The following is a 26606-nucleotide window of genomic DNA, read 5'->3' as shown; positions in this document are numbered from 1 at the left end:
TCTATAATGAGAGGCAGATTCTGCACTAATTATCCTGGCAGCAAGCTCGCACCAAAGTGATGTGCAGCATTTTTGCCAAGGACTGCTTATTATCGGTATGTTTCTTTTCCACTTTGTGAGCCATGGGTAAGGAACGTGGAGAGAACATGAAAATAACGGTTAAGTGAAAACTGCATACCTCCGTATGTGAAAAGCAACCATTTTTACTTATACTAAATTTACTTAGTTTTTATTTTAGAAGCTAAATTCTCTTAATTTCTTTTTTTGGAATGACCTAAAGTCTTTGTATATGCCATTTTTATTAGATTCCATACAGGACAATTATATATTTTTTGCCGAAGGAGAAAGCTTACAACAGTGGAGTTATATTTGTAACAATGAATACTGTAAATAAACTCATTCAGATTTAACAAGCTTTGCCAATGCTAATCCAGAGCAAGATGTTTTAGAAAAACCTCTGCAAAGTGAACAGACATTACATCATAATGTAATACTGCTCTATTAATAAAATATTTCAAAGTTGAAAGGGGAAAAATTCCTAATGGACATGCTTTAAGTTTTTATGAAAAGCAGGAATTAAATGTGAAGCCCATGTCAGTCTGGATGAAATTCAAAACTGGCTAAACATTTGAATTAAATTTGTAGGGGTAGCACCTTCTTCTATTTATCTAAGCTTCAAGGAATGATAAAAAGACAGTGGTGACAATGTCACAATAAGGGCAATGCAAAATAGAAACCACATTTTGAATAGCTTTCACTAAGTATTATCAGAATTTAAATAATCCAAATCTTGAACATTCCAAGATTCTTATTTTCTTAAAACCAAAATACAAACAACTAGAAGTAAGTTAAAAAATGGGAATTTTATTTTTACTTTAAAAATAATTATGCTGTTTGTCTTGATTGAGACATTCAGTAATGTTAATGTTAATGGACAGACATTGAAACCAGAATAAAAGAAAAAAAAAAAAAAACTACCCTGGACCAGAATAAAAGAAAAGAAAATACTCTGAAAATGAGGAAAAACTATCACAAAGCTCATGAACTTTATTTTCCCATAAAAGAATTACCACCAAGCTATATAATTCTTGAAAGTAAGGAAGTAGATTAAAAACAGATGTTAATGCACACAAAAAAGAAAACATAGAAAATAATCACCATCTACAATAAATCCTTACAAAAATGAAGGAAAAAACTTTGTCCAGTCAAGAAACTCTGAAAGTAGAATTGCCCATATTACAATTGGCTCAGAACATTCTTTGTTGGCTTCAAAGGCACCAGCGCCTGTTACAACAGGCATTATCAGTGCCCATCACATTTGATACCTTCTACCATGAAAGCTAGACAAGTTAATTACTCATTTTCCTAGAAATGCTGGCAGTAATAAGTGACCATGTGACACAGCTCAGGCCAATGGAACATAAAGGAATATAGGTTGGAAAGCTTCTGGAAAGATTTTTGCATTCCTGATGAAAGAAATAGAAATAGCTGATATGTCTCTCCTCTTACCTTTTTTAATGTCTTAAACATGACTATGATGTTTGCAGCTGGGGGTGACAATGTGTGACCTTGCAAGGTAAACTTAGATCCCTGAGAGATCATCCTTCATAGCTTTGAACTGCTCAATCATTGCCAATGGTGACATACTTCTACATTATTATTACACAAGAAGAATAAACCTATATTCATTTAAACCATTGAGTTGGATTTTATTACTAACTAATCAACATAACAAAATTGTTTTCCTAAAATCATCAGAAAAGGATAAATTATGTTCTCTCTTATTGATGTCTAGAGGGCTAATAAACACCCACTCCAGAAGCCAAAATAATAATAGTAACATTATTACAAGTTTTATATTGGTATAGTTTTGAGTTGGATGGAAATTCATTGCTAACAAGAACCCCATAATTAAACAAGTCTGCTAACTTAAATCCAGGTAGTTGGATAGCCACTGGCCTTGACCTGTAAATCTTACATCATGAAAGAGCTCAGAATATTTTTTATTCAGGAGGTGAGTCCCAAAGAATGAGAGGTGAAGACTGAGGCATAAACTCTTACTTTCTCTTACCAGACTCCAATTAGCAAAAGCAATAAGATGTGGACACAACCCAGCCTACTTCACCTTTGTGTGCTTAATACATATGCCAACAGTTTTCCCATTTTAGATTTTCTTGAGTCCACTAGTGGTTATTTCAGAAGTGTCCCAAGAAAGCCCTAACATAGATCAAAACAGTACACAACTGCATTAGTTCTAAGACACTACTATAGCAAAAGACAAACGTGATAACTAAGAAAGCCAGAGCTAGTCCACATTTTAGTATGAGCCCCTTTTATCATCAAAATTCAGGGAGAAATTAGCAAAGATTAAATTTTTTTGTAGTTAAATTCCTACACTCAAATAATTTATAACCATAATCCAATCGTCTTAACCCATAGGAGTTAAAAGCTCAGAGACTTTCAAATTTTGTACTTTATCCAGACTTAGTCAGAAGGGTTCTTTTTTTTTTTTTTTCTTTTTTTATTATTGGGGATTCATTGAGGGTACAATAAGCCAGGTTACACTGATTGCAATTGTTAGGTAAAGTCCCTCTTGCAATCATGTCTTGCCCCCATAAAGTGTGACACACACCAAGGCCCCACCCACCTCCCTCCTTCCCTCTTTCTGTTTCCCCCCCCATAACCTTAATTGTCATTAATTGTCCTCATATCAAAATTGAGTACATAGGATTCATGCTTCTCCATTCTTGTGATGCTTTACTAAGAATAATGTCTTCCACTTCCATCCAGGTTAATACGAAGGATGTGAAGTCTCCATTTTTTTAATAGCTGAATAGTATTCCATGGTGTACATATACCACAGCTTGTTAATCCATTTCTGGGTTGGTGGGCATTTAGGCTGTTTCCATATTTTGGCGATTGTAAATTGAGCTGCAATAAACAGTCTAGTACAAGTGTCCTTATGATAAAAGGATTTTTTTCCTTCTGGGTAGATGCCCAGTAATGGGATTGCAGGATCAAATGGGAGGTCTAGCTTGAGTGCTTTGAGGTTTCTCCATACTTCCTTCCAGAAAGGTTGTATTAGTTTGCAGTCCCACCAGCAGTGCAAAAGTGTTCCCTTCTCTCCACATCCATGCCAGCATCTGCAGTTTTGAGAATTTGTGATGTGGGCCATTCTCACTGGGGTTAGATGATATCTCAGGGTTGTTTTGATCTGCATTTCTCTAATATAAAGAGATGATTAACATTTTTTCATGTGTTTGTTAGCCATTCGTCTGTCATCTTTAGAGAAGGTTCTATTCATGTCTCTTGCCCATTGATACATGGGATTGTTGGCTTTTTTCATGTGGATTAATTTGAGTTCTCTATAGATCCTAGTTATCAAGCTTTTGTCTGATTGAAAATATGCAAATATCCTTTCCCATTGTGTAGGTTGTCTCTTTGCTTTGGTTATTGTCTCCTTAGCTGTACAGAAGCTTTTCAGTTTAATGAAGTCCCATTTGTTTATTTTTGTTGTTGTTGCAATTGCCATGGCAGTCTTCTTCATGAAGTCTTTCCCCAGGCCAATATCTTCCAGTGTTTTTCCTATGCTTTCTTTGAGGACTTTTATTGTTTCATGCCTTAAATTTAAGTCCTTTATCCATTTTGAATCAATTTTTGTGAGTGGGGAAAGGTGTGGGTCCAGTTTTGGTTCTTAACGCTTGGAATCCTTCAGAAGCTTTTTAGCCTCTGTTACTTTTTTCAGGGCCACAAAAGATTCACTACTGTTAATGTGAATTTCTCCCCTGTTCCAGTTTTAAAGACCTCAAAAGCTAACAGGATACGTGAGGTTTTCATAGTGCTGCCCCTCAGACCTATGAAATTTAAATGCAATGAACTCCCATTACAGTGTTCTTAGTTGAAATTATGATCCTAGAACTCAGCACTTAAGTGTTGCCAAAGACCCTATTAAACATTTAATGTTACCCGAGAGAAGAAAGATGAAGAAACAAAGTCAAGGTTTCTGTGTTGCAAAGAGTATAGCCTGTGAAGACGAAAGTGTCTCACTGTCATGATGAATGACTTTTTTGATGATAAGCTGTAATCTATTGGCTAGGATTTTGTTGAGAATTTTTCCATCTATATTCATGAGTGAGATTGGTCTGAAATTCTCCTTTTTGTTTGGGTCTTTTCCTGGTTTTGGTATCAGGGTGATATTTGCTTCATAGAATGTGTTGGGGAAGATTCCTTCTTCCTCAGTTTTTTGGAATAATTTCTGCAGTACAGGAATAAGCTCTTCCTTGAAGGTTTGATAGAATTCTGGAGTGAAGCCATCTGGACCAGGGCATTTTTTAGTTGGAAGCTTTTTTATTGTTTCTTTGATCTCAGTGCTTGAAATTGGTCTGTTCAGGAGGTCTATTTCATCCTGGCTAAGTCTAGGGAGAGGGTGTGATTCCAAATATTGATCCATTTCCTTCACATTGTCAAATTTCTGGGCATAGAGTTTCTGGTAGTATTCAGAGATGATCTCTTGTATCTCTGTGGGATCAGTTGTTATTTCCCCTTTATCGTTTCTGATTGAGGTTATTAGAGATTTTACTTTTCTATTTCTAGTTAGTCTGGCCAATGGTTTATCTATTTTATTTATTTTTTCAAAAAGCCAACTCCTTGTTTCATTAATTTTCTGAATGATTCTTTTGTTTTCAATTTCATTGATCTCTGATTTGATTTTGGATATTTCTTTTCTTCTACTGAGTTTAGGCTTAGATTGTTCTTCTTTTTCCAATTCCATAAGATCTCTTGTGAGATTGTTGATGTGCTCTCTTTCTGTTTTTCGAATGTAGGCATCTAAAGCGATGAATTTTCTTCTCAAAACTGCTTTTGCAGTATCCCACAGATTTTGGTAGCTTGTGTCTTCATTGTTGTTATGCTCAAGGAAGTTAATGATTTCCTGTTTTATTTCTTCCTGCACCCATCTGTTATTCAACAGAAGATTGTTTAATTTCCATGCCTTTGGGTGGGCTTGAGCATTTTTGTTAGAGTTGAGTTCCACCTTTAGTGCCTTATGGTCTGAAAAGATACAAGGTAAAATTTCAATTCTTTTGATTCTGTTGATATTTGTTTTGTGTCCCAGGATATGATCGATTTTGGAGAATGTTCCATGGGGTGATGAGAAGAATGTATATTCTTTATCTTTGGGGTGGAGTGTTCTATATGCGTCTATCAAGCATAGTTGTTCTAGGGTCTCATTTAAATCTCTTACATCTTTGTTTAATTTCTGTTTAGAGGATCTGTCCAGCTCTGTAAGAGGTGTGTTAAAGTCCCCTGTTATGATGGTATTATCAGATATCATATTGCTCAGACTGAGTAAGTCTGCTTCAAGAATCTGGGAGCATTTAAATTAAAGGAAGATTCTCAACCAGAGATATTTTGGTTCAGAAAGTTGAATATATCTAGGGGTGGAGTGTAGGATGGGAGAAAGTGGTCTACTTATACACTTTCCCCCTCTGTCTGCAAGAGTGGGGTTGGGGATGTTCTTTTCTTATTTCAAAGTTTAGATCCTTGCATTATGGCGCCCACGAGGTCTCGTTTGGGTTGCATTTTCTTCTCACCCAAGATGTTAAAATCTTTTGCACTTCCATCTTTTCCTTGTTCTATGTATTTCTGAGCATCCTTACATTGATTGATAGCTAAGTTCTGCCAATGGTAGAACTCCACCATATATTATTGTTAGGCATTTTTGGAATTTCTGGAACTTTAGTTTCTCCAACATCTTTGCATTTAGTCTAGAGCACCCTTTGCTAACATTCCTATGAAGCTGCTCTTGAAAAATTTTGCCTGGGAGCTCTCTTAGCCATGTATTACCTTAGTATTACCCTTTTTTCCCCCTGAACACCTGTCAGAGTTTGTAAGATATTCATTCCTTATTTTGGTCTCTTTTCTCCTCTACCTCATGTGAGGTTGGTGTCCTGTTTCCTTGTGGCTCTCTGCTGCTTTTGAGCCTAATCATTTGTTGTTCTAACATACTCTTCCCAGCTCCATCCTGATGGGAAACTAGCGAGTTATAGGCATGCTTGACAAATGTATGTCCACCTTCATCTCTTTTGGTGGGCTGTTCAGGACACACTTTCCCTCAGAACATCTACCAGAGGATTTGCTTCACATTAACGTGTCTCATTGTCTTGGTGCTTTTTTTCCATTTGACATTACTTAGAGGAAATCTCTTAGGACAAAAGTGATACTTGTATCTCTACCTACAAATGATACATCTTTTTGAAATTCACCTGGCAATTCTTGGAAATTTTACCTGACTTTCCAGATCTTAAATATTCCTTAATACTATAAACGAATTCACTAAATTTTCTCTGCCTTCAGGGGGTAGTTTCCTAATAGCTCTTATTAAGGTTTAAATATACAATTTTAGAGGGGCTGGTCTTGGTATTTTCCTGAATTCTGGCTTCTACTGAGTAAGTAATTTTAGTCTGTTCTCTGAGGTCTTGGTTCTTTTCTTCTACTAGATTTATTTAGATCCTATTACATTTTCTGTGTTGCTATTGGCTAAAACATTTGACCCTTTTCTAATGCTCACTTTGAGAGCAATTAGATTCAAATATGCCTCTTTTTACCAAATATATACCTCTCTGAATATATAAGAAGAAAGAAATCTTCTTCTTCCATGGGTTTAATAAGTACCTGACTTCATTTATTTTGTTTTTGTCATCTTAATGACTCTGTTTTATATAATAGGACTGAAATGAATTTTCCATACAATTTTATTTAAGGAATTAAAATTATTTTAAATCCTGAGTAAACTTGATTTGTAGAGAACCGTTTCATGGATACACCATTTTAAATTGCTTTCCTAGCAATATTTTTTCTCCTTTGATCCATGTTAATAGAAAATCTTTAAATAAAAACTCCATTATTTTTCATTTGTTTATTAAAAACATAGCCCTCTAAGATTAAACTTTTAGATCTAGAACCGTGGTCAGAGCTTTTCCATTAATAAATCCAAGACCAGTTGAGGATCTTCTGGTATCTTCTCACAGTTCAGGGGCTAATCTGGTTTCAAAAAAATAAATGAAGGGCAGGATTTGGGGTGTCTGATCCAGTATTTATATCCTATTTTAGCTCCACTGACATAAATGCCAGAATGTGGTCTATCTTTGTGAATGACCTTGTGAACTTCCAAAGAATGTGTATTCTATTTTTGTTGGATGGTTTGTTCTAACGATGTCAATTAGATCAAGTTGATTGTTATTCATCCTTAGTGTTTTGGTCTATCAGTTATTAATAGAGTATTGAAGTCATCAGTTTTGTAGTAGATTTCTCTGTTTCTTCCTATAATTTTATCAGTTTTTGCCTCAGTTATTTTGATGCTCTTGTTACTAGGTCCATATACCTTCAGGATTATGCCTTCTTGGAGAATTCATCCCTTTATTATTTTGTAATGTCCATTCATCTCTAACCATTTTCCTTTATCCAAACTCAGTTTGGTATGAAATCAAAATAAGTACTCAGGGTAGCTTTTGAGTATTGTTAACATAGCAAATCTTTCTCTATCCTTTTATGTTAAGCTAACTGAATCTTTATGTGTAAGCAGGTTTTTGTTTTTGTTTCGTAGACAGCATATAATTAGGTTTTGCTTTTTTTCTATCCATTTGGTCAATCCTTGTGTTTTCATTGGTATATTATTAGGCAGTTCACATTTAAAATGATTATTGATATAGATGGATTAATTAATATCTCCCATGTTCTTAACTCTTTTTTTATCCCATGTTCTTAACTCTTTCCTAGCCATTGTATTTTTTTAAATGTTCCCTCTTTTTCTGCATTTTATAGGTTTAGTCAAGGATTTTATATTTTACCTCTTCTTTAATATACCAGTTGTGACTCCTTTCCACTTTTTTCTAGAAGTTTGCCTAAAATTTGCACTGCACCTCGATAGCTAAGGTAATTTTATCTTCTAATGACACTACACTATTTGAAAATAATGGGGTTCTTATTTAATGATTTTCTATTAGCAAGGGTCAAAGGAGAGAAAAATATTGCTAGGAAAGTAATCTTAAATGGTACATCCATAAAACAGTTTTCTACAAATTAGGTTTACTCAGGAATTTAAATAATTTTAATTCCTTATATAAAATGGTTCAGAAAAATTATTTCAGCATCACTATTAAAATAGAGCCATTGAAGTGATATAAGCAAGTTGTAACTTTATAGCTCTTGAGAAGGGACACTAAGAAAGGGCTTCAAGGGGGATAGGAGGAAAAGCTGGTCTGCAGAACAAGGAAGTCTGGAGGGACAGTAGGAACAGTCACCACCTATTGACTCTCACCCTCCAAAAGGAAAGGAATGCAGATGTGAGATAACCTAGGTAACTCATGACCAATAGAAAAATGCAATAATCAATGACCAATAGAAAAGGGCAATATGCCTGGAGACACCGAGAGGCCAGTGAAAGAGTTACAGGGAATTTCAAATGGAGAAAAACAGGGTGTTTATACCTCTTCATTGCCTTTGTGTTTCCATTTCTCTCACTTGTTCTCCATCGTGAGAGGGACCACTTCCAACTTTCTTTGGAAGTGCTCTAAACTTTCTCTTTGTTCTTAAATAAATTTTCTTCGTTACACTGAAACTTGTGCAGGTTACTTTTGCTCTCTATCCACACTGTGTGCTGCTCCAGCTTTATTCCCAGTTTTCACTATTTTTGCTTCAAATTACTCCTGTGCCTTGGTTGAACTTTCCAGCTCAGTGGAGTAATTGAACCAGGTCAATTGGATTCAAAGGGGAACCAAGATCCCCAGCCCCAAATACCTCTCATCCCTTTTGACATTGCTATCATTCTTTTCACTTATCTATATGCTAAAATTACCCTACATATTGTTGTTACTACTACTTTAAACATATAGTTACCCTGCCATTCAATCAAGAATAAGAAAAATAAAAATTATTATTTGCCTTCATTTATTCCATCTTTGACAGTCTTTCCTTCAATGGATCCAAGTTTTGGACCTATGTAATCTTTTTTTTTTTTCTTCTTAAAGAACTTCTTTTAACATTTATTACAGGACAGGTCTTTTGGCATTGAATTTCCTCCATTTTTGTTTGCTTGAGAAACTATTTCTTCTTCCCTTTTGAAGATAAGTTCACTAATTATAGAATTTGAGGTTGGTGTTTCTGTTTTTCTTCCAACATTTTAAATATTTTGCCTCACTCTCTCTTTCTTGTATCATTTCTAAGGAGACATCTATAATATTCTATTATAGGTAAAATTGTTTTATACTCTGGTTTTGTTCAAGATTTTTTTGTCTTTTATTTTCTGCAGTTTTTTTTTTTTAATGGCTATAAACCATGTTCAGAGATTCCTGAATCTATAGTTTTGTACCTGGTATCAGTTTTAAAATGTTCTCAGCCATTATTATTATTTCAAATATTTCTTTCATGTCTTCCTCTACTTCCTCTCTTTCTTCTCCTTGTGCTGTTTTCATGTACCATGGTACATGTGCCTATATGTACCATGGGTCTCTTGCACATTCTGTTCTCTTGGACATTTCATTATATGTACCATGGGTCTCTTGAACATTCTGTTTTGACTTGTTAGTTTGTTTTTTCCCTTTCTGACTTGAAATTTCTATTGATGTATCTTTAAGCTCATTGATTCTTTCTTTAGCTGTGTCTAATCTACTGAGGTGGCAGTGAAAGCCATTTTTTATTTTATGTAGTACTACAGTATTTTATATTTTTAGCATTTCTTTTGCTTTTTCCTTGAAGTTTCTATTGTCTGTATGGTTTGTATGCTGTCTGTGTTCTTCATGAGCTCTCTTAATATATTAGTTATAGTTATTTCTAAATTCTACATCTGATAATATCAAAATACATGTTATACAGTATATGAGTCTGTCTAAGCCACCATCACAGTGTTCCTACCAGTTATAGCTCCAGTAGCTTCTGCTCTGGGTAAGCAAATCTTGGTTTTATTATTTATCTTTCTTGTCTCTACAGATTTTGTCATGGTGGTTTGCCCTGTGACTTCTATTCTCTGATGAATCCAAGAACCATCATCATTTTTCAGCATGTTGAGCCCAGGGCCATCTAGTGGTTAAAGTGCTCAACTCTCTCAACATTCAAGCTCATGGTCTCCCCCCTCTTCCAGTGATTTGGCTGAGAAACAGTAAAATTCAGAAAGAAAACATTCCAACTCATTATTTTTGTTTTTTAATTTGTGTATTATACTTACTTCTGAAGAGCCTGGTGCTGCATCAAAACAGTCATTTTCTTGCTTTTGAACAGCCACCAGTACATACTAAGCCATGATAAGGTGCATTAATCCATCAAAGTCAAAATTATAAGAGACCATGGGGGCGCCCATAGCTCTGTTGGCAGGGCGCTGGCCACATACACCTAGGGTGGTGGGTTCAAACCTGGCCTTGGCCTGCTAAGCAACAATGACAACTGCAACTAATAAATAGCCAGGTGTTATGGTGGGTGCCTGTAGTCCCAGCTACTTGGGAGGCTGAGGCAAGAGAATTGCTTAAGCCCAAGAGTTTGAGGTTGCTGTGAGCTGTGATGCCGTGGCACTTTGTTGAGGGCAACATAGTGAGACTCTGTCTCAAAAAAAATAAGTGACCAGTTTTCTAAAACCAATCCTAAAGCATCTTTTCCAATATGTCAGTTAGAAAGAAAACGACATCATTTTTGTCACTGGCATGGAACAACAGAAGCGGCTATGTGTACCAAGATCAAGAACTTGATCTTCACACTTGTGAACATCTAAGTTGCAAATCCTCCTATTCTATATTCAGCCCATGAAAAGCCACAAGTGGTACACATTACTTTGCCTTCCCAAATTTTACCCTTTATCCATTTCTCAATGTTTCTGGCTAATACTGTGGGTAATGGATTTTGATAGTATCAAATCAATATACTCCTACCGTACCCAGATGCAGAACCAATTGAGAGATTGGCAAAGGAGTAAGATAAGGGGGATGGAAATACCACCTCTATTACTGATATCACTGTTTTGGAAGACATGGGTAAAGTCTTCTAGATAAGTAGACATAATATTTCTACCTGTTCCTCAATTTAGGGCATGGTACAGCCTCCCCACAGGAAATAGCTGGTGTAGATACCCCACATCATTGTCTTTCACTTCTCTGGGATGAGAAAGACAGAAATGGCCAACTGTCTCATTCTTAGGTACTTTTCAAAGATTGGCTTCATTCAATTGTGGAACATGCCACCCACTAAATAGATAAAACATTTCCAGTCCACATGCAATGGATAGTAAAGGACTGGGCAAGATTCTGGACATACTTAGAGAAATGCTTTCTTGTGAAAACTGAAAGAATAGGGAGCGCCTGCTCTGTCCTTAAGAGGGGGAAAAGAAAGAAAGTATTAAGCATTCATAAATTTTTTTATATCCCAATTAGTAAAATTATAAAGTAAAATGCTTAAATGTATAGAGTTTAGTTGGCTGGAAAATCACCAATTTAGGCACTGTGTAGCTAATAAAAGGAAATCGAGGGGAATTTATGATTACTTGAGACTCTTGAAGGTAAATATTGATATGAGTTGGGATTTTTTTTTTTTTTTGGCCAATCTAGAAATCTAAAAGGAAGTTATTTTATCATACACAAAACCAAAAATGTTATAAGCTTTTTGTTATACATTTTAAATACATGGATTGGAAAAATATTAAAGACATATGTTAAATTTTTACCCTAAGTACTTACTTTAGCAATAGCCATGCTATAATTTTTTAAAAATCAAGTAACACTTTATTCAAACAGAAGAATGAACATGCCAATAAACATTCTTAAAATTTCTAATAAACACAAGAAGTTTCATTTGACTTAACATAATCCCATGCTATTTACTTCCTCTGAGGAGGGGTATATAATGTAATAGAAGCTATTTAAATGTGTTCAATTTTGCTGATACTTTACATTATAGATAAAAATAAATAGTGTCAAGGCCTCTGAGATTAGTTTTGAAAAAATTCTGGTAAGTATGTGGAAATTATGTGCTACTCAAGAAACATACATTTTTAATGAGATATGTGTGCTTTATTAATTTTCCAGATATAAAAGACATTTTCTTGAATATCATAATGCAACCATCTATTTAAATATAAGCCGGAATTGGAGTAGCATCTACAAATTCCTTTTCTCATCTTCCATTATGTAGTGATTCTTATTAATATAAGTTTAAAAAGAAGTGTGCTTTAATAATCATGCCCACAAGTGACCATTAGAGAAGACATATATAGCTAGCAATGAAATGGAAGAAATAGCTGGAAATACACATTCATTAGTTCAAGGACTTTCAAGAACCATGTGCTGGGCAGTGTACTCTTTCTGCCATGCAGTTTTGAATAAGAAGACAATTTCCTACCCTGTGGGGGTTTATATTTCAGTGGGGGTAAGACAGATAATAAACATGCTAAGTAAACAAATATATTCCTTAATATATTTGTGGTCATTGCTTTGGGATAATGATAGGAAGTGACTAGAGGATATGTGAGATTGGTTGCACAGAAAAGAGGTGATATTTAAAATGACATGTGCATGGCAAGAATGAGTCAGGCATATCAAGAAAAGAGGTGAAAGTGTTCCAGTAAGATAACAAAGGCACTAAAAGACCGGAAGATGGAAACAAGCTTGGTGCCTCTGAAGAAAAGGAGAAATATGAATGTGGCATTGAAGAGGCTGAAGAGGAAATTAGAAATACTTGAATCTGAATTTGAATACTTGGTAGAAAAGGATCATGTGGGATCCTCAGGTGTGGCTGAGGAGTTCCAGTTTTATTCTAATGCATTTGGAAACCAATGCATTAGAATAATGGAAGGTTTGTGCAGAGATGTGAAATTGGTATCAATTATGTTTTAAAGATCATGTGTGGAATATTGGATGAGTGAGGACAGAGTGGAAGAAGAGAGATAAGTTTCAAGGCCATTTTATCAATATAGGTAAGAGATGATGGCTGGTGGCAGATGGCATGGAGTGAAGTGGAGAGTTCATGGGAGGTGCAGGCAGTAGAATCATAAGAACTTGCAGATAGACTGGCTTTTAGAGAGTAAAAGAATGAGAGGAGTCAATAAGAACAGGGACTGGGAGAGGAGCAGGTCCAGGAACTCAGAATGAAAAAGTTTGTTTTTATGTGTTGTATTTAAAGCATTTATTAGATTTCCAGGTAAAGATAGTTTAATAGGTAATTAGAAATATGAATTTGGAGTCCAGGAAAGAGGCCTGGCTGCAGAAATAAATTTATGATTTTGAAGTAAATGAATAGCCTTCCAAGCCATAGGGTTGAATGAAATTTCTAGGGAGAAGTCAGCTTAGGTGCAAAGGGAGTCACATAGCCTGGGGCACATTGAGGGCAAAGAAGAAAAGGACTCAGAGGAAGAAATTCATATCATAAGCTCAGTTCCTGGCATGATTGTCCCTTTCATCATAATGCTAGAATGTTATTAATCAGTTCCTGTCTTTGGGACAGACCTACTAGAGTAGGAAGGGGATTGAGATTAGCCTCAACTTGTTTCCTCTTTCAAGAATGTTGTGGAACTAAGTATACAGAAAGGAATGCCTCTTTAAGTAGCTCTTGCAAGGTAAAATAAGCAGGTTAATCCTTCCAAGGAATTCAAAATACTCTCATCATCAAAAACAAGAGATTACCCTCGACTCTGCCGTATGGCATTTTTTCCCCTAGTGGCTTCATTGTCAAACTAGAAATTGTTTGGTCCTAGCATCCCAAGTCAATCAGCTATCCCTTTCAAGACTGTGGCCAAAGTTGTTTTGTTTTTGTTTTTGGTCTTTTAAATCCTGGTCCTGATATTCCAGGCTTACTTACCATATCCTGGGCCAAATTTACTTCCACAGGCTTCCCAATCCTAAGCATCTCTTGCCCAAACAAATTGATTTCTTCTAGAGCCTGATTGCTCATGTTCGTCTTCTTGACTCTTCTGGAGGGTTGCACTGAGCAGGATCCTTGTTACACTATTGGCCTCCACGATCTTGCACAAGTCTTTCTAGAGTGAGTTGTTTCAAAGGTACTGCACGAGCTTCTCTGGAGTTGCATTAGAGAAACAATAGCTGTCATCTCACTTCTAGTTTCAAATCTCCCTCTGTTAAGCAGTATACAACACAGAGCTCAGGTTCCATAGTTCCTTCTTCCCCATTCCCTTAAGGAGAAGTCCTTCAGAAGCTGGAAGCAGCAACCTAGAGAACAGGAGAACTGAGACTCTGCTCTGCAAATTTTGTTTTTGTTCTTTTTGAAGCGTTATATAAACAAGGATTCCTCTATCCTCCAAAATATGCTTTCTGGCCTATAGAATGTGTCAGACATCATGTATACACTCATATTCTTGAATTTGGAGGTTGCATAAATGGAAGTATGCTAAAGTATGCTAGAGGTTCTTCATTTTCTGGGTTCTCAACACCCTTGGTGTCTCAGAAAAAAATTGTATGGCATTTCTGGATCATAAAAAATACTTAACCATTCCATTTTTAAAATAATGAGGTCCAAATAATTTAATAGTAGTAGTTTGTGTTATGTTGGACAGCTGTTGCTCATTTTTCTTTTGAAATTTAAAGTATCCTACAGTGCCTCTGTGAGTTGGCAGTAGCCAGGGGCATCTTGGTGCTTATTGTAAACCATGGATCCATGTGACCAGCTAGAAATGTCAAACCTGGCACTCCTGAAGCATTCCTCATGGAAGGAGATACCTGTATCTCTGTCCCCTACTCCCTTTGATAGGAATCTGGGCTTTGAATATTTGGAAAATTGTACATGGTGACCTTAAGAATTTCCAATTTCCAGCAAATATGAAACAAATGGCAGAAAAGTTAATCTTTTCCACAAGGAGTGGAGGAATTAGTCCAGCCATTCACTGTTTATTATTAGTAGTAATAGTGCACAAAATAAAACATACTGTGTGAACGTGAATGCTTTTCCAACTCAACATCAATCTCAAAGTTTATAAAATGTAATAAAAAGCTGTGCCCTGGCTGGTGGTAACTGACACGTGTTTAGCATTTGTTGCCTTCCTCTGCCTGCTTTTGATCAGGTTCTCCCATCATTAACAGTCTATAAAAAGGCACAGGACGATAGAAAAAATATTTCTGCATATTTAAAGCAAAAAATGATGAATGATGCATTTCCCCCAGAATTCAGGTGTTCTTCCTACACAGTCTGCCTGTGAGCATTTTACTGTTGGGAATAACAGCCAAGTTTCAACAAGCAAAACAAGATGTTCCTTTGCTTTCTGTCAGGAAGTATAAAATGTTTGCTTTTTCCTGACTGCATTCCCGATTACTATGAAACCTATGAAGTAGGTGTGGCTGTAAAGGCCAGGATCTGTGACCAGTACAAAAACCACAATTACGCTTCATTGCTGATGTATTTTAAAATTCTGTTTTGTTCCTCTATGTGGCCATTTCACACTTTTCCAGATCTGTGTGGAATAAAATTTATATCTGGCCTTGCTGAATTGCCCTGCCATGGAGATTAAAAGAATGTCTGAGTGTCATTAATTGTCTGCTTGGCACTTTGAAGAGTCTAAGTTGGCTGTTTTTGTCACAGAGTCTAACCCCAGAATGACCACCCATGGTCTGCTCCACACATGAGGCTGGGGGCAAATCTGTTTATTTACTCATTAATTTACTTACTTATTGGAGAAATGGTCAAAATTTCACCCGCCAGATGATCTTCCTGCCAGAAAAACAGATTTCAATTAGAGACAGGTCAAGCATTTGCCAAGACACTGGAGAAAGAGGAGAGGAAGCGAGGGGATGATCCCCGTCTGGACCATCCCACTCAGTGTTCCCCAGGACAAAGTGCAGCTAGTGTATCACGGAGTTTGCCTGTCTGTATTTCCTTGTGACTTTATACAAGACTACAGTGGACTGGGGCTATATCTATTATTTCTTTTATGTTTAAGATGTAGGCGTGCACTGCTGGAGGATACCCCTCAGCGTGTGTTGGACATTCAGTCAAAGTTTACTGAATCAAACCATGAAAGCATTTCCACTCACTTCCGCCCTGGAGCAGGTCTTGCTAGACAGGCCAGTGGCTAATGACAGAGGCTGGGCTAGGACTGGGAATTCCTCCTAAATAATTGGGAGCACTGGGAATCAAAGATCAAAAAGAAAAGACTGTGGAGGTAAACACAGGGGGAACACAGTCTCTAACCCATGGAACCTGGATTCCATATTTGTGTTGACAATGTATCAGGAAAGCAACCCAAGAAAAAAATAAGGTGAAGGGGGCCGTCTTATGTGGTTTCCATATATGCTTTCTTTTTTGTTTGGTTATAGGAGAATGAGTATGAGAAATGTGATTTCTATATGACAATAGCCATTTGCCCATGTTTTCCGATTCCTATCGCTGACTAATTGCTGCTTTTTCTTACTATTTGCTTTAGTCAGACACAAATTTTAAACCGATAACAGCATCATTTGTTTAAATATGATAAAGTGTGAGAATTACAGATTGTCCTAAACACAAAGGCATAATAATTATTGACTGAGTGAACACCATCTACAGAGCACTCGGCAAGGTACTTTGCATGCATTTTTTAAATATTTTGACAACTTAACAAAATATTATTCTTATCATCATCTTTTCAGAAATGAAGAAATTGAATCTTAAAGATTGTTCGTGACTTGGCCAAGGGTATAAAATTAGTAAGAGGCAGAAGTGAAAATTCTCCCCTGTCAGCCATCAGCACCCACCCACACCACCCCTCTGGGCTGTCTACCTTGTATAACCATGGTCCATATACAGATGTGCAGCCTAATTGTGTGAAAAATGCTGAAGAGCATTTTTGGTGCAACATATGGGTTAGGAGAAAGGTACATGGTGCAGAGATAGGAGTGAAGTGATAAGATTCCTTGAAGATTTTGGAAGTCATGAAAAATATGTAAAGAGGAGAATAAAAGTATCACAAATAGTTTACCTGTCAAAAGGAAATAAATAAAAATGGTGCAACTGAATATTAACTCAAAGCTATTACAATTCTTTTGAATAAGCAAAACATCTGCTTCAACATCAACAGACACAAATGTATATGCCTCTCTCCAAGCCCCTCAGTTCCTCCGCACAGAGGCAGCTGCTGTCACCAGTAATATGGATATTCTTGCATTATCTATTCAAAAATTATTTTCCCTAGATTTGGGTGATTGGGGAAACTATTAAAACACTGATTTTGGAATGGTGAAGCAGTGTGGTTATTTATAAGGATTTCCTTAGATATGTCTTAGTTTCTAAGTTTTCACAAATTTGAAATTTGTGATGAACCACTTTAGATCAAATGCCTTTTCATAGATTCTTTCTTCCCTAGCTATTGTTACCCTGATAGGTATCAAATTTATTCCCTTTGTCTATCTGAAATTTTGTACTCTTTGACCAATAACTCCCTATTCTTTTCCTTTCCTCATGCAGGCCTCTAGTAACCAATACCATTCAGCTTTAAAAAACAGAATGAAATGTGGTTCTTTGTGGCAAGGTGGATGAATGTAGAGGACATTACATTATGCTGAGTGAAATAAGCCAGGCATAGAAAGTCAAATGCCACCTAATCTTATTTATATGCATGTTTTATTTAAAATTTTCTAAATTGATGAGAATGTAAACAAGAAAAAAAGGGGGGATTCTTATTTACCATTGAAAAGAAATTGCTTTCAAGCACTTTAGAAGAGTTAAATTTTGTAAATCATTCTTAGTTCTTCATCAAATAGCCTCCTAAGGATCTTAAAATCTAAACTGCCTACTTTTCAATGCTTTCTTTGCCTACACATATATGGAAATATAGGTATGTAATACCTTTGAAGTAAACATATATTTGAACTTTTATATGAGATTATACAATATACAATTGTGTATATAAAGTTGAACTTTCCTTCCTTTCTGATTTCTATTGTTTTTTGGTGTGACTGACTTAGGGAGAGTGGTGTGTACCTTATCCTTTCTGGATTTATGATGGAGGCAAGAGAGGCAGCTGTGTCCCCTTAGAGTGACATGTTAGCCACTTTGTGGTGAGAAGAGTCAACAGTGACAACAAAGAGGCACCCTCTTTGTTCTTTAGGATGGCCAAGACCCCACAGTTGCACACTGGGCAAACAAGCTCACCTGTATGGAAGCATCATATACACATTGGCACATCACTTGGGACACAGGGTAACACTTCTCAGAAATCATTACAGACTAGGAACATAAGAAAGTGGTAACAATTTCTTGCTGTTTTAATTCTATCAGAGATTTGGGTTTTTATGTCCTGTGCCATGGAGACTTTTGGAAAGAACTCCCGGCCCTGCCCACTCCAGAGGATTGTCTCATCCTTTATGACAAAAAGAGAATGACGAGGGTTTTATCTTGAAAGATTGGCTCTGAAGGAAAAGGACTTCTCAGAGGGGTGTAATGGGACTAGCAAGACTTTGGGAGTCAAACAGAGCTAAGTTCAAATCTTTCCTTTGCTAATCCTAAATATATTACTTTAAACAGTTTCCTTTGTCTGACTTATCCACAATTCAGAGGCATTTGCCATATAGTAATGCCAACTTTGCATCTTTGTAAGCATCATATGAGATGATGTATTCAAGGCAGCTAGCACACAGCTGGCGTTCAATCAATGCCACTTTCCCAAGACCGGCCTTGGAGATGGGGAACCAAAGCTTACAGGATAACACAATGTCCTGCCCTGCTTGCTCACCATAAAAGCAGCTTCAGATTCTGGGCATGTTTCTAGGGAAAGTGGAGCATACAGAAGTCAGAGGTGGTTAAGGATCTGCTTTCTAAAGGCCCCTTTACATTCCTTCTTGCCTCCTTTTCCTCTTACAAGACTTGGAAGGGCTGACTTCCTGGGCACAGGTGTTCAAAGTGCTCAGTCTCCTGGGTGTAAAAGGCATGGCCTATTCAGCTAAATCACCCTGCACTTCCTGTCTTAGTACATCTGTGCCACTATTACAAAATACACAAGACTAGATAATTATAAACAACAGAAATTTATTTTTTACAGTTCTGGAGGCTGGGAAGTCCAAGATCACAACAGGTTTGGTGTCTGGTGAAGGCTCATTACTCGCAGGTGGATGATGTCCCTGTGTCCTCTCAAGGTCAAAGGGATAAAAGAGCAAAAGCAAGGGCCTGGCACTGTCTGAAGCCTCTTTTATAACCGTCTTACTCCCATTCATGAGGAAGTTCTCATGATCTAACCTCACAAAGGCACCACTGCTTAATAATATTTCACTGGAGATTGTTTCAACATGAATTTTGGAGAGGACACAAACATTCAAACCATGGTGTTTCTCAAACCATTTTCTTCTGAAAATGCGTATTTGTCTTATGGGATTCTTATATTAATGTGGGCAATGTGTAGAGACATGGCATATCCACAACGAGATAGTCCAACCCCAGTCCTGCGGGAGCAGATACTTGCCCCAGTTTCCAACATCCTCTATGAAGCAAGAGAAGGAATGGGGGCAGCACCTGGTCACAAAGAACCCATCAGCATCTCTCAGCATCTACCGGCAGCATATTCTTATTAAACTGCTATGAAATTCTAGTATGTTTAACTTTTCCTACCTATAATTATTAGTTTTGTATTTTATGTGCAATTACTAATTATTCAAAATGAGTACCTTGGTTGCTGTTTAACAGAACACGTGCACCTCCCCTCAAACACATACACACAGGGAGAACATACTCTCTTGTAAAATGTAGAATCTCCTGGAGACTCTGAGGTTTAGTGTCTGCAATCACTTGGTGATTGAGTTTTTATGTTCTTGACATTTTTCTAAATGAATCCTTCTCTGATGTCAAACCTGGAACTGTAGCTTGTCTTTCAATGAGTTGGGTTAAAGTTAAGGGGAGAATATCATCCAGGGAATTCCCTTTGGTGTTGTAGCCGATCCTGGGCCATAGTATGAAGGAAATTGTAAGAGGGTTGCCAGACATGGTTGGGCCCCTGTGATAATCTGATCACTGGAGCTGCTCAAAGCATCCAATTTGTGAAATTCAGGCTGATTCAACCATTCTCCATGGCCACCCAGGCGGCTTCCTTAGGTATATTTTTAAAAAGTGATCCAGACAGCAGCTGCAGAAAATTTGGGGACTCTTTTAACTTCAAGTGAGCATTTCCAGAAAGAAAAATAAATAAAATGTCAGGGTTTGTTCATCTGGTTGGCAAAGCAAGCTCGCCCTCTTCTATGAAAGAGGTTCAGTGGAGGAATATTGTGGTTTCTGGGATTCAAAGCTGGAGACAGTACAACGCACACCTTATTTGAGGGCAATTCACATCATACATTTTCATAAGGCATGGAGTAGAAAGCAAGCTTTGTTTTCAAACTGTGTTTCCTAGCACTAGTTAGAGCAATTTGGTGTGTGGTTCATTGTCAAAATGCTGTGGGTGGCAAAAGTAATCACTAAAGGTGCATGAAATATTTAAATTGGTGTGTTTTGCCGAGGCCTTTTGCTTAGTTCTTAACACCTGTACTGCAGTGACAACAATTAAACCTCTTGTGGGGTAATAATCTGTATCACAAGATGCCAAAGCTGGCAGAAACCTTACTGAGCAAACTTTTTCTATACTGGGACAGACAGCAAATATTTTATGTTATTTATTTTTATTTTATTTTATTATTATTTTATTTTGAGACACAGTCTCACTATGTCACCTTCGATAGAGTGCCATGGCATCACAGCTCACAGCAACCTCAAACTCTTGAGATTAAGAGATTCTCTAGCCTCAGCCTCCTGAGTAGCTGTGAGCACAGGCACCCGCCACAACTCCTGGCTATTTTTTGGTTGCAGTTGTCATTGTTGTTTAGCAGGCCCAGGCTGAGCTCAAACCCGCCAGCTCGGGTGTATGTGGCTGGTGCCCTACTCACTGAGTTACGCGTGCTGAGCCCAGCAAATATTTTAAACCTTATAAGCCATATAGACTTTGTCACTACTTAATTTTAGTCAAGACTGCTGTTGTAAAATGAAACCAGCTCTAAAAAAATACATAAACAAGTGGGCGTGACAGTATGTTAATAATAAAACTTCATTTATAAAAACAGTCGGTGGCTGCATTTGGTTTATTAGCTGCAGTTTTCTGACCCTGGTTTAGACCATTGATTCCTTTTACAGATAAGGAGAGAGTAGAGGGTAAAAGAGTGTGTTGCTGTCATGGACTAGTTAGTGGGAGGACAAAAAATATCAAAATCTCATATTATGTTTTGTCATTTTTTTTTAGCATGCAGTTTTTCTGTCTGAATATAAACGCAGTCTCCTTGTTGCCTCAAAAGCCTCAAAAAAATAGACAACTTTCTTTTGCTGTTAATAAACATTACCTTTGCTGGTGTAAATGTTTCAATCTGAGAATGCCACTGTCCTTTAAACATTTAATATAGACAAAACGTAATGGAATAGACAGATAAGAAAATGTTTGTGAAAAAGTATGCATTTTAAATATAGAATTTTTATTTAAAGCCATTTGGGGAAAATAATTTCTTTCCTTTTTTTTTTTTTGCTGTTTTTGGCCAGGGCTAGGTTGGAACCCACCATCTCCAGCATGTGGGGCCAGTGCCCTACTTCTTTGACCCTCAGGCGCCACCCGGGAAAATCATTTCTAATGGGGTGGAAAAAATGGTCTGGATACATGTATTAACAGCTTGAATCTCTGTTGAGATTGTTGGCATCTTGGTTTTCCAGAACCCCCCTTCCTCTTCTTTGTTTATTTGAGTTTGACCAGCCCTTCAGTATTCCCTGTGAAGCCCCAGGTGCTAGTGACCTCACTTGCCATCGAACTTACTTCATGTTTTTCTTTTGTAGGATTGTATTCCTTTGGCGATGTCATTGCCTACTTTATTATAGTTACATTTCAATTTATTTTTGGCAATGATTAATGAAGGAAAACTAGGCAATAAGAAAAGAGAAAAAAAGGTAAAATAGATAATTTTCAATGCTGGAGAAAGAGAGTTTGATGGAGACACCACTGATAATTCTCTTTTTTGCTAAAAAAACAGGGTTAGAAAGTGGGTGAGAGGCCAGGTCACACTGTTCTGTTCTGTTCGGATAAGTTTAAGATCCTCTTAGGCAGGGCTAACCCTTTATAAAAACCCTGAGGGTGGTAGGATGACGGGCACCTGCAAAGACAGTGGAGGGCAGAGGGGACTGTCTCCCATAGCCGGTCCAGATCAGCATGCAGGAGAAGTTCACCCAAAAGCTCTTTCCTCATAGCACAGACTCCATAGATCATTAACTCGGATACCTATGAATGTGTGTTACTTCACTAAAAGGGTTTCTTATTCAAGTAAATTTGAGCAATGATGGGTGAACCAAGCCTCTACAGTTTTCTTACTCAAGATTTCTCAAAGCCTTTAGCATGCCAGTATTTATTAGAAATCACCAAGACAGACAGAGAGGGTGCAGTGGTTTCCTAACTTATTAGATCATTGAATGGTTTTATCACAGAGCACAGAATAGGACAAATCCCCCAGAACACATCTGGGAAATTTTGAGTCCATTTGTCCATATCATTGTGCATTGGTGCTGTCCCAATATGTATATCCTGAGGTTAGCTTGGAGATCTTGCAAGAACAAGGCAGTGTGATGCTTAATGAATGTCTGATAGACAACTGTCTATGAGGCATGAGTAGCTGCTGAGCAAAGCTCACCCTACTCCTGACTGAGGGCCTTCGCCCAGGACTTCTTTCCTGCCCCTTCCCCTCTTGCACCTGGCACTCCTGGTTTCACTTACTCTGCTTTATTATTTTTTTCTTACCACTTACTAGCATCTAAAACACATTATTTACTGCTAATCAATCCAGTTAGTAAATTTCATATTTAGACAACAATTGATTAATTTCTCAATTCTCTTTTTTCACTATCTTTTTCATATTAGTCTGGTCCCATTTTATGAATATAAAATCCTTTTGAAATCCTTATTTGTCTTTTATCTACTACCCTTATAAACTCAGTTGCTCTTTTTGCCTCTCATATAGATGACACTTTCTCTGGAAAGCTACACCCTTAAAGTCTAGCCTTGCTTTCTTCTTGCCCATCTCCTCAGAGGACTAAGCAAGCTTGGGTACATTTATTTAAAAGTTCTGATATTAACACTAGTAATACATCCACCCAGTATTCTTAGTGGCACCGTATTAGATGAATTCTGGAGTTGCAGAGCTATTTCGTGAGAGTTACATTAATTTGGAATATGAGATTAGACAACTAAATTTGTGAGCTCCTTCTAGAAAAAGTGCTACACACAACATTGCTAAACATCACTGTGATCACCTTCAGAGGGCCCCTCTTGGGAAGCTGTGCACTGACACCAACCAGCACCTAGTCCACCCTTCAGAGTAATTTTGGAACTCTTTCTCTGGAATGGTCTTCAGAGCTGTGATTATACAAGATTGCAAATTCATCCTAGGAAAAGTACTTTAAAGGTGACCATAGTGATATTCAACAATGAGGTATGTAGCACTTTTTCTAGGATAAGTTCATGAGCTTAATTGTCCAATCATGTCTATCTGGCTCAATAGTCCTGTCTTTCTTCAGATTTCACTAAACCTCCGTAAGTGGACTTTGCAAGCCAAGAAATTTTCATGTGCTTCAGGAGAGCCCGACCATGAGGGTACTAGTGGACTCTCCACGAGTAGAAACCAGAACTTTTTTGCTTTCTCAGGAATCTTACAATTCCACAAAGCCACCTAATTTCTTTTGGTTTGTAGTTCAGGCGGCTCAAAATAGGTAATTGTGCCAAAGCATACTTTATTTCCTACTATCCCACCTGCTCACTCCATCTAGACACCTTGACTTCTTTGCTGTGTGTCCAATATACCAGGCACAGTCCAGTGTCAGGGCCTTTGCATTAGCTGTTTTCTATGCCCAGAGCTTCCTCAGTCTATCTGAGCTACGATAACAAAATATCATAGAATGTGTGGCTTATAAACAATAGAAATTAATTTCTTACCATTCTAGAGACAGAAATCCAAGATCAAGACTTGGGCAGATTTCGGCATTGGGTAAGGGTTTTCTTTTCCCTGTAACTTCACAAAGGAGAAGGGGTGAGAAGTCTCTGTAGGTCTTTTTTCATAAAGGCACTAATCCTATTGATTAGGATTCATCTGTCATGAATGAATCACCGGAAAAAGTTTACCTCCTAACCCCAGATTTAGGATTTCACGTAAGAATTTGAGGGAAACAAAAATGTTTATACCGTCACAGTTGCTCACTCACCTCCCTCAGCTGAGGTCATTTAATCAATTACTCTACTTAAATGGAAAAACCCTCTCCACCCAGGTATTCCCTAATCATCTTTCACTTTATTGTTTGCAACACCACTTTGCATCTATTATATTTATTTGTTCATTTTTTGCTTTATTTTAATTTTGTTTATTTAAACTGCCTCCACTAAAATATAACCCTCAGGAGTCATAACTTTTATTTCTGTTTTCTTCCTCCATACTTTTACTACTATAGTATTTTTAGCCCCTTGAACAGTGATTCCTAATATTTTTGGTCAAGGGGCCGGTTTCATGGAAGATGGTTTTTCCACAGGTCAGAGCCAGGTGGGATGAATTAAGTGCATCACATCTCCACCTCATATTATCAGGCACTAGATTCTCATAAGGAGCGTGCAACCTAGATCCAGTGCATGCACAGTGTACAGTAGGATTCCTATTCCTGTGAGAATCTAATGCCATTGCTTATCTGAGAGGAGGTGGAGCTCAGGTGATGGGAGAGCAACAGGGAATGGCTGTAAATACAGATGAAACTTCAGATGAAGTTTCACTTGCTCTCCTACCACTCCCCTGCTATGTGGCCCCATTCCATGGATCAGACAAGCCTGTAGTCCAAGGGTTGGGAACTGCAGCCCTGCAATGTTGTCTAGCACATGGTAGGTTTTTCAGGAATATTTTTTTAATCAATAACTCTAGAAAGCGAGTTTTAGAACATCAGGGAATAAGTTAGTTGTGCTGGTAACTTGCATTCAAAGTAGTGACATGGCCAAGAACTAGGGAGACAAGGTGAGAGAGGAAATGATGATGGTCTCCTGAAAGTGGTTAGCAGTAGTCATCACCAGGAAGAAATATCTGTGTTTGTTACCTCAGTTGGGACTTCACTTCAGGGAGCTCAACCATGTCACTCTCTTTCATATGAACAGTCCAATACATTTCCATTTTCTTCAGGTAAACTTCCATAGTCCTCACCACAGTCTCCTTTGTTTATAATTCATTCATTTTCTTTCTAATTTTTCACTATCCAATTGTAATAAAAGCCATATATGTAACATTAAAGTTTTCAGGAGAAACATTAAAAAAATTGAGAATGGCTGGGCGTGATGTCTCATACCTATAATCCTAGCACTCTGGGAGGCCAAGGCTGGAGGATCATTTGAGGCCAGGAGTTCAAGACAAGCTTTAGCAAAATAGTGAGATCTCATTTCTATAAAAAAATAAAAAAGGAATTAGCTGGACATGGTGGAATGGGTCTGTAGTCCTGGCTTCTTGGAAGGCTGAGGTGGAAGGATCACTGAGCCTGGGAACATGAGGCTGCCATGAGTTATGATCATGCTGCCGCACTCTAGCCAGTATGACAGAGTGAGACTCTTATTTAAAAAAAAAAAAAACTTCAGTAAATCAGTTCCAATAATATATTTTATTTAACATAATATCTCCAAGCTGTTATCAGTTCAACATTCAACTAATGTAAAAAGTTATTGAGATATTTCATATTCAAATTTCACACTAAGTTTCTGTTATTCAGGACCATTTTATTTTATTTTTTATGGTTTTATTATTTTTTTTTATTAAATCATAGCTGTGTACATTAATGTGATCATGGGGCACCATACACTAATTTCATAGATCTTACAAGGGTATATGTGAAACTTAGTAAATGTAGAATGTGAATGTCTTAGCACAATAACTAAGAAAATGCCAGGACCATTTTAGACATACAGCATGCCTCAGGTCGACCAGCCACATTGAAGTGTCATAGCCACATGAGGCTGACGACTACCCTACTGGGTAGTCTCTTCTTTGACTTCTCTCAGATCACTCTGTTCCAGCGACCTTGGTCATCTTGCTCAGCCTCCTGCTGTCCTATAACAGGACAAACACATTTACACCTCGGTAAATTTGCTAGATCAAGCAAATAAAAATGAAAATGGAAGACATTAATTTAAACTTACTTTTCAGATAAACAACAAATAATTTTTAGTATGTGTTTTCTGAACATTACATGAGATACACCGACAACACACTGGACAACCTGCACTGGTTGGTGCGTTATCCGGCAGCCCTATAGCTCAGGCCATTTGAATTTCTTCATTCCTCTGCCTGGATCACACCTCCCAGTTACCTCACTTCCTTCAGCTTATTCAGATGTCACCTCAAAGAGCTTCCAGAGGCCTTTCCTTGTGACTCTGGAGCAACTATATCTATCTCCATATCACTACTTACCGTTTTCCTATGCTAAATTGTGTTCACTATTGCTCTAAGTTCTTTTTAAATCTATTTTTATTTGCGTATTCCTCACATTGGAATATGGATATTAGATTCTAGATGTTCTATACATTAGAACATCTCTATGAGAGGAGAATCTTTGTTTTCTTTCCTACTGTCTCCTCAGTGTCAAGAAAA

This window comes from Nycticebus coucang, chromosome 2, assembly GCF_027406575.1.
Source record: "Nycticebus coucang isolate mNycCou1 chromosome 2, mNycCou1.pri, whole genome shotgun sequence".
Lineage (NCBI taxonomy): Eukaryota > Metazoa > Chordata > Mammalia > Primates > Lorisidae > Nycticebus > Nycticebus coucang.
Note: the sequence above shows the minus strand (reverse complement) of the source record.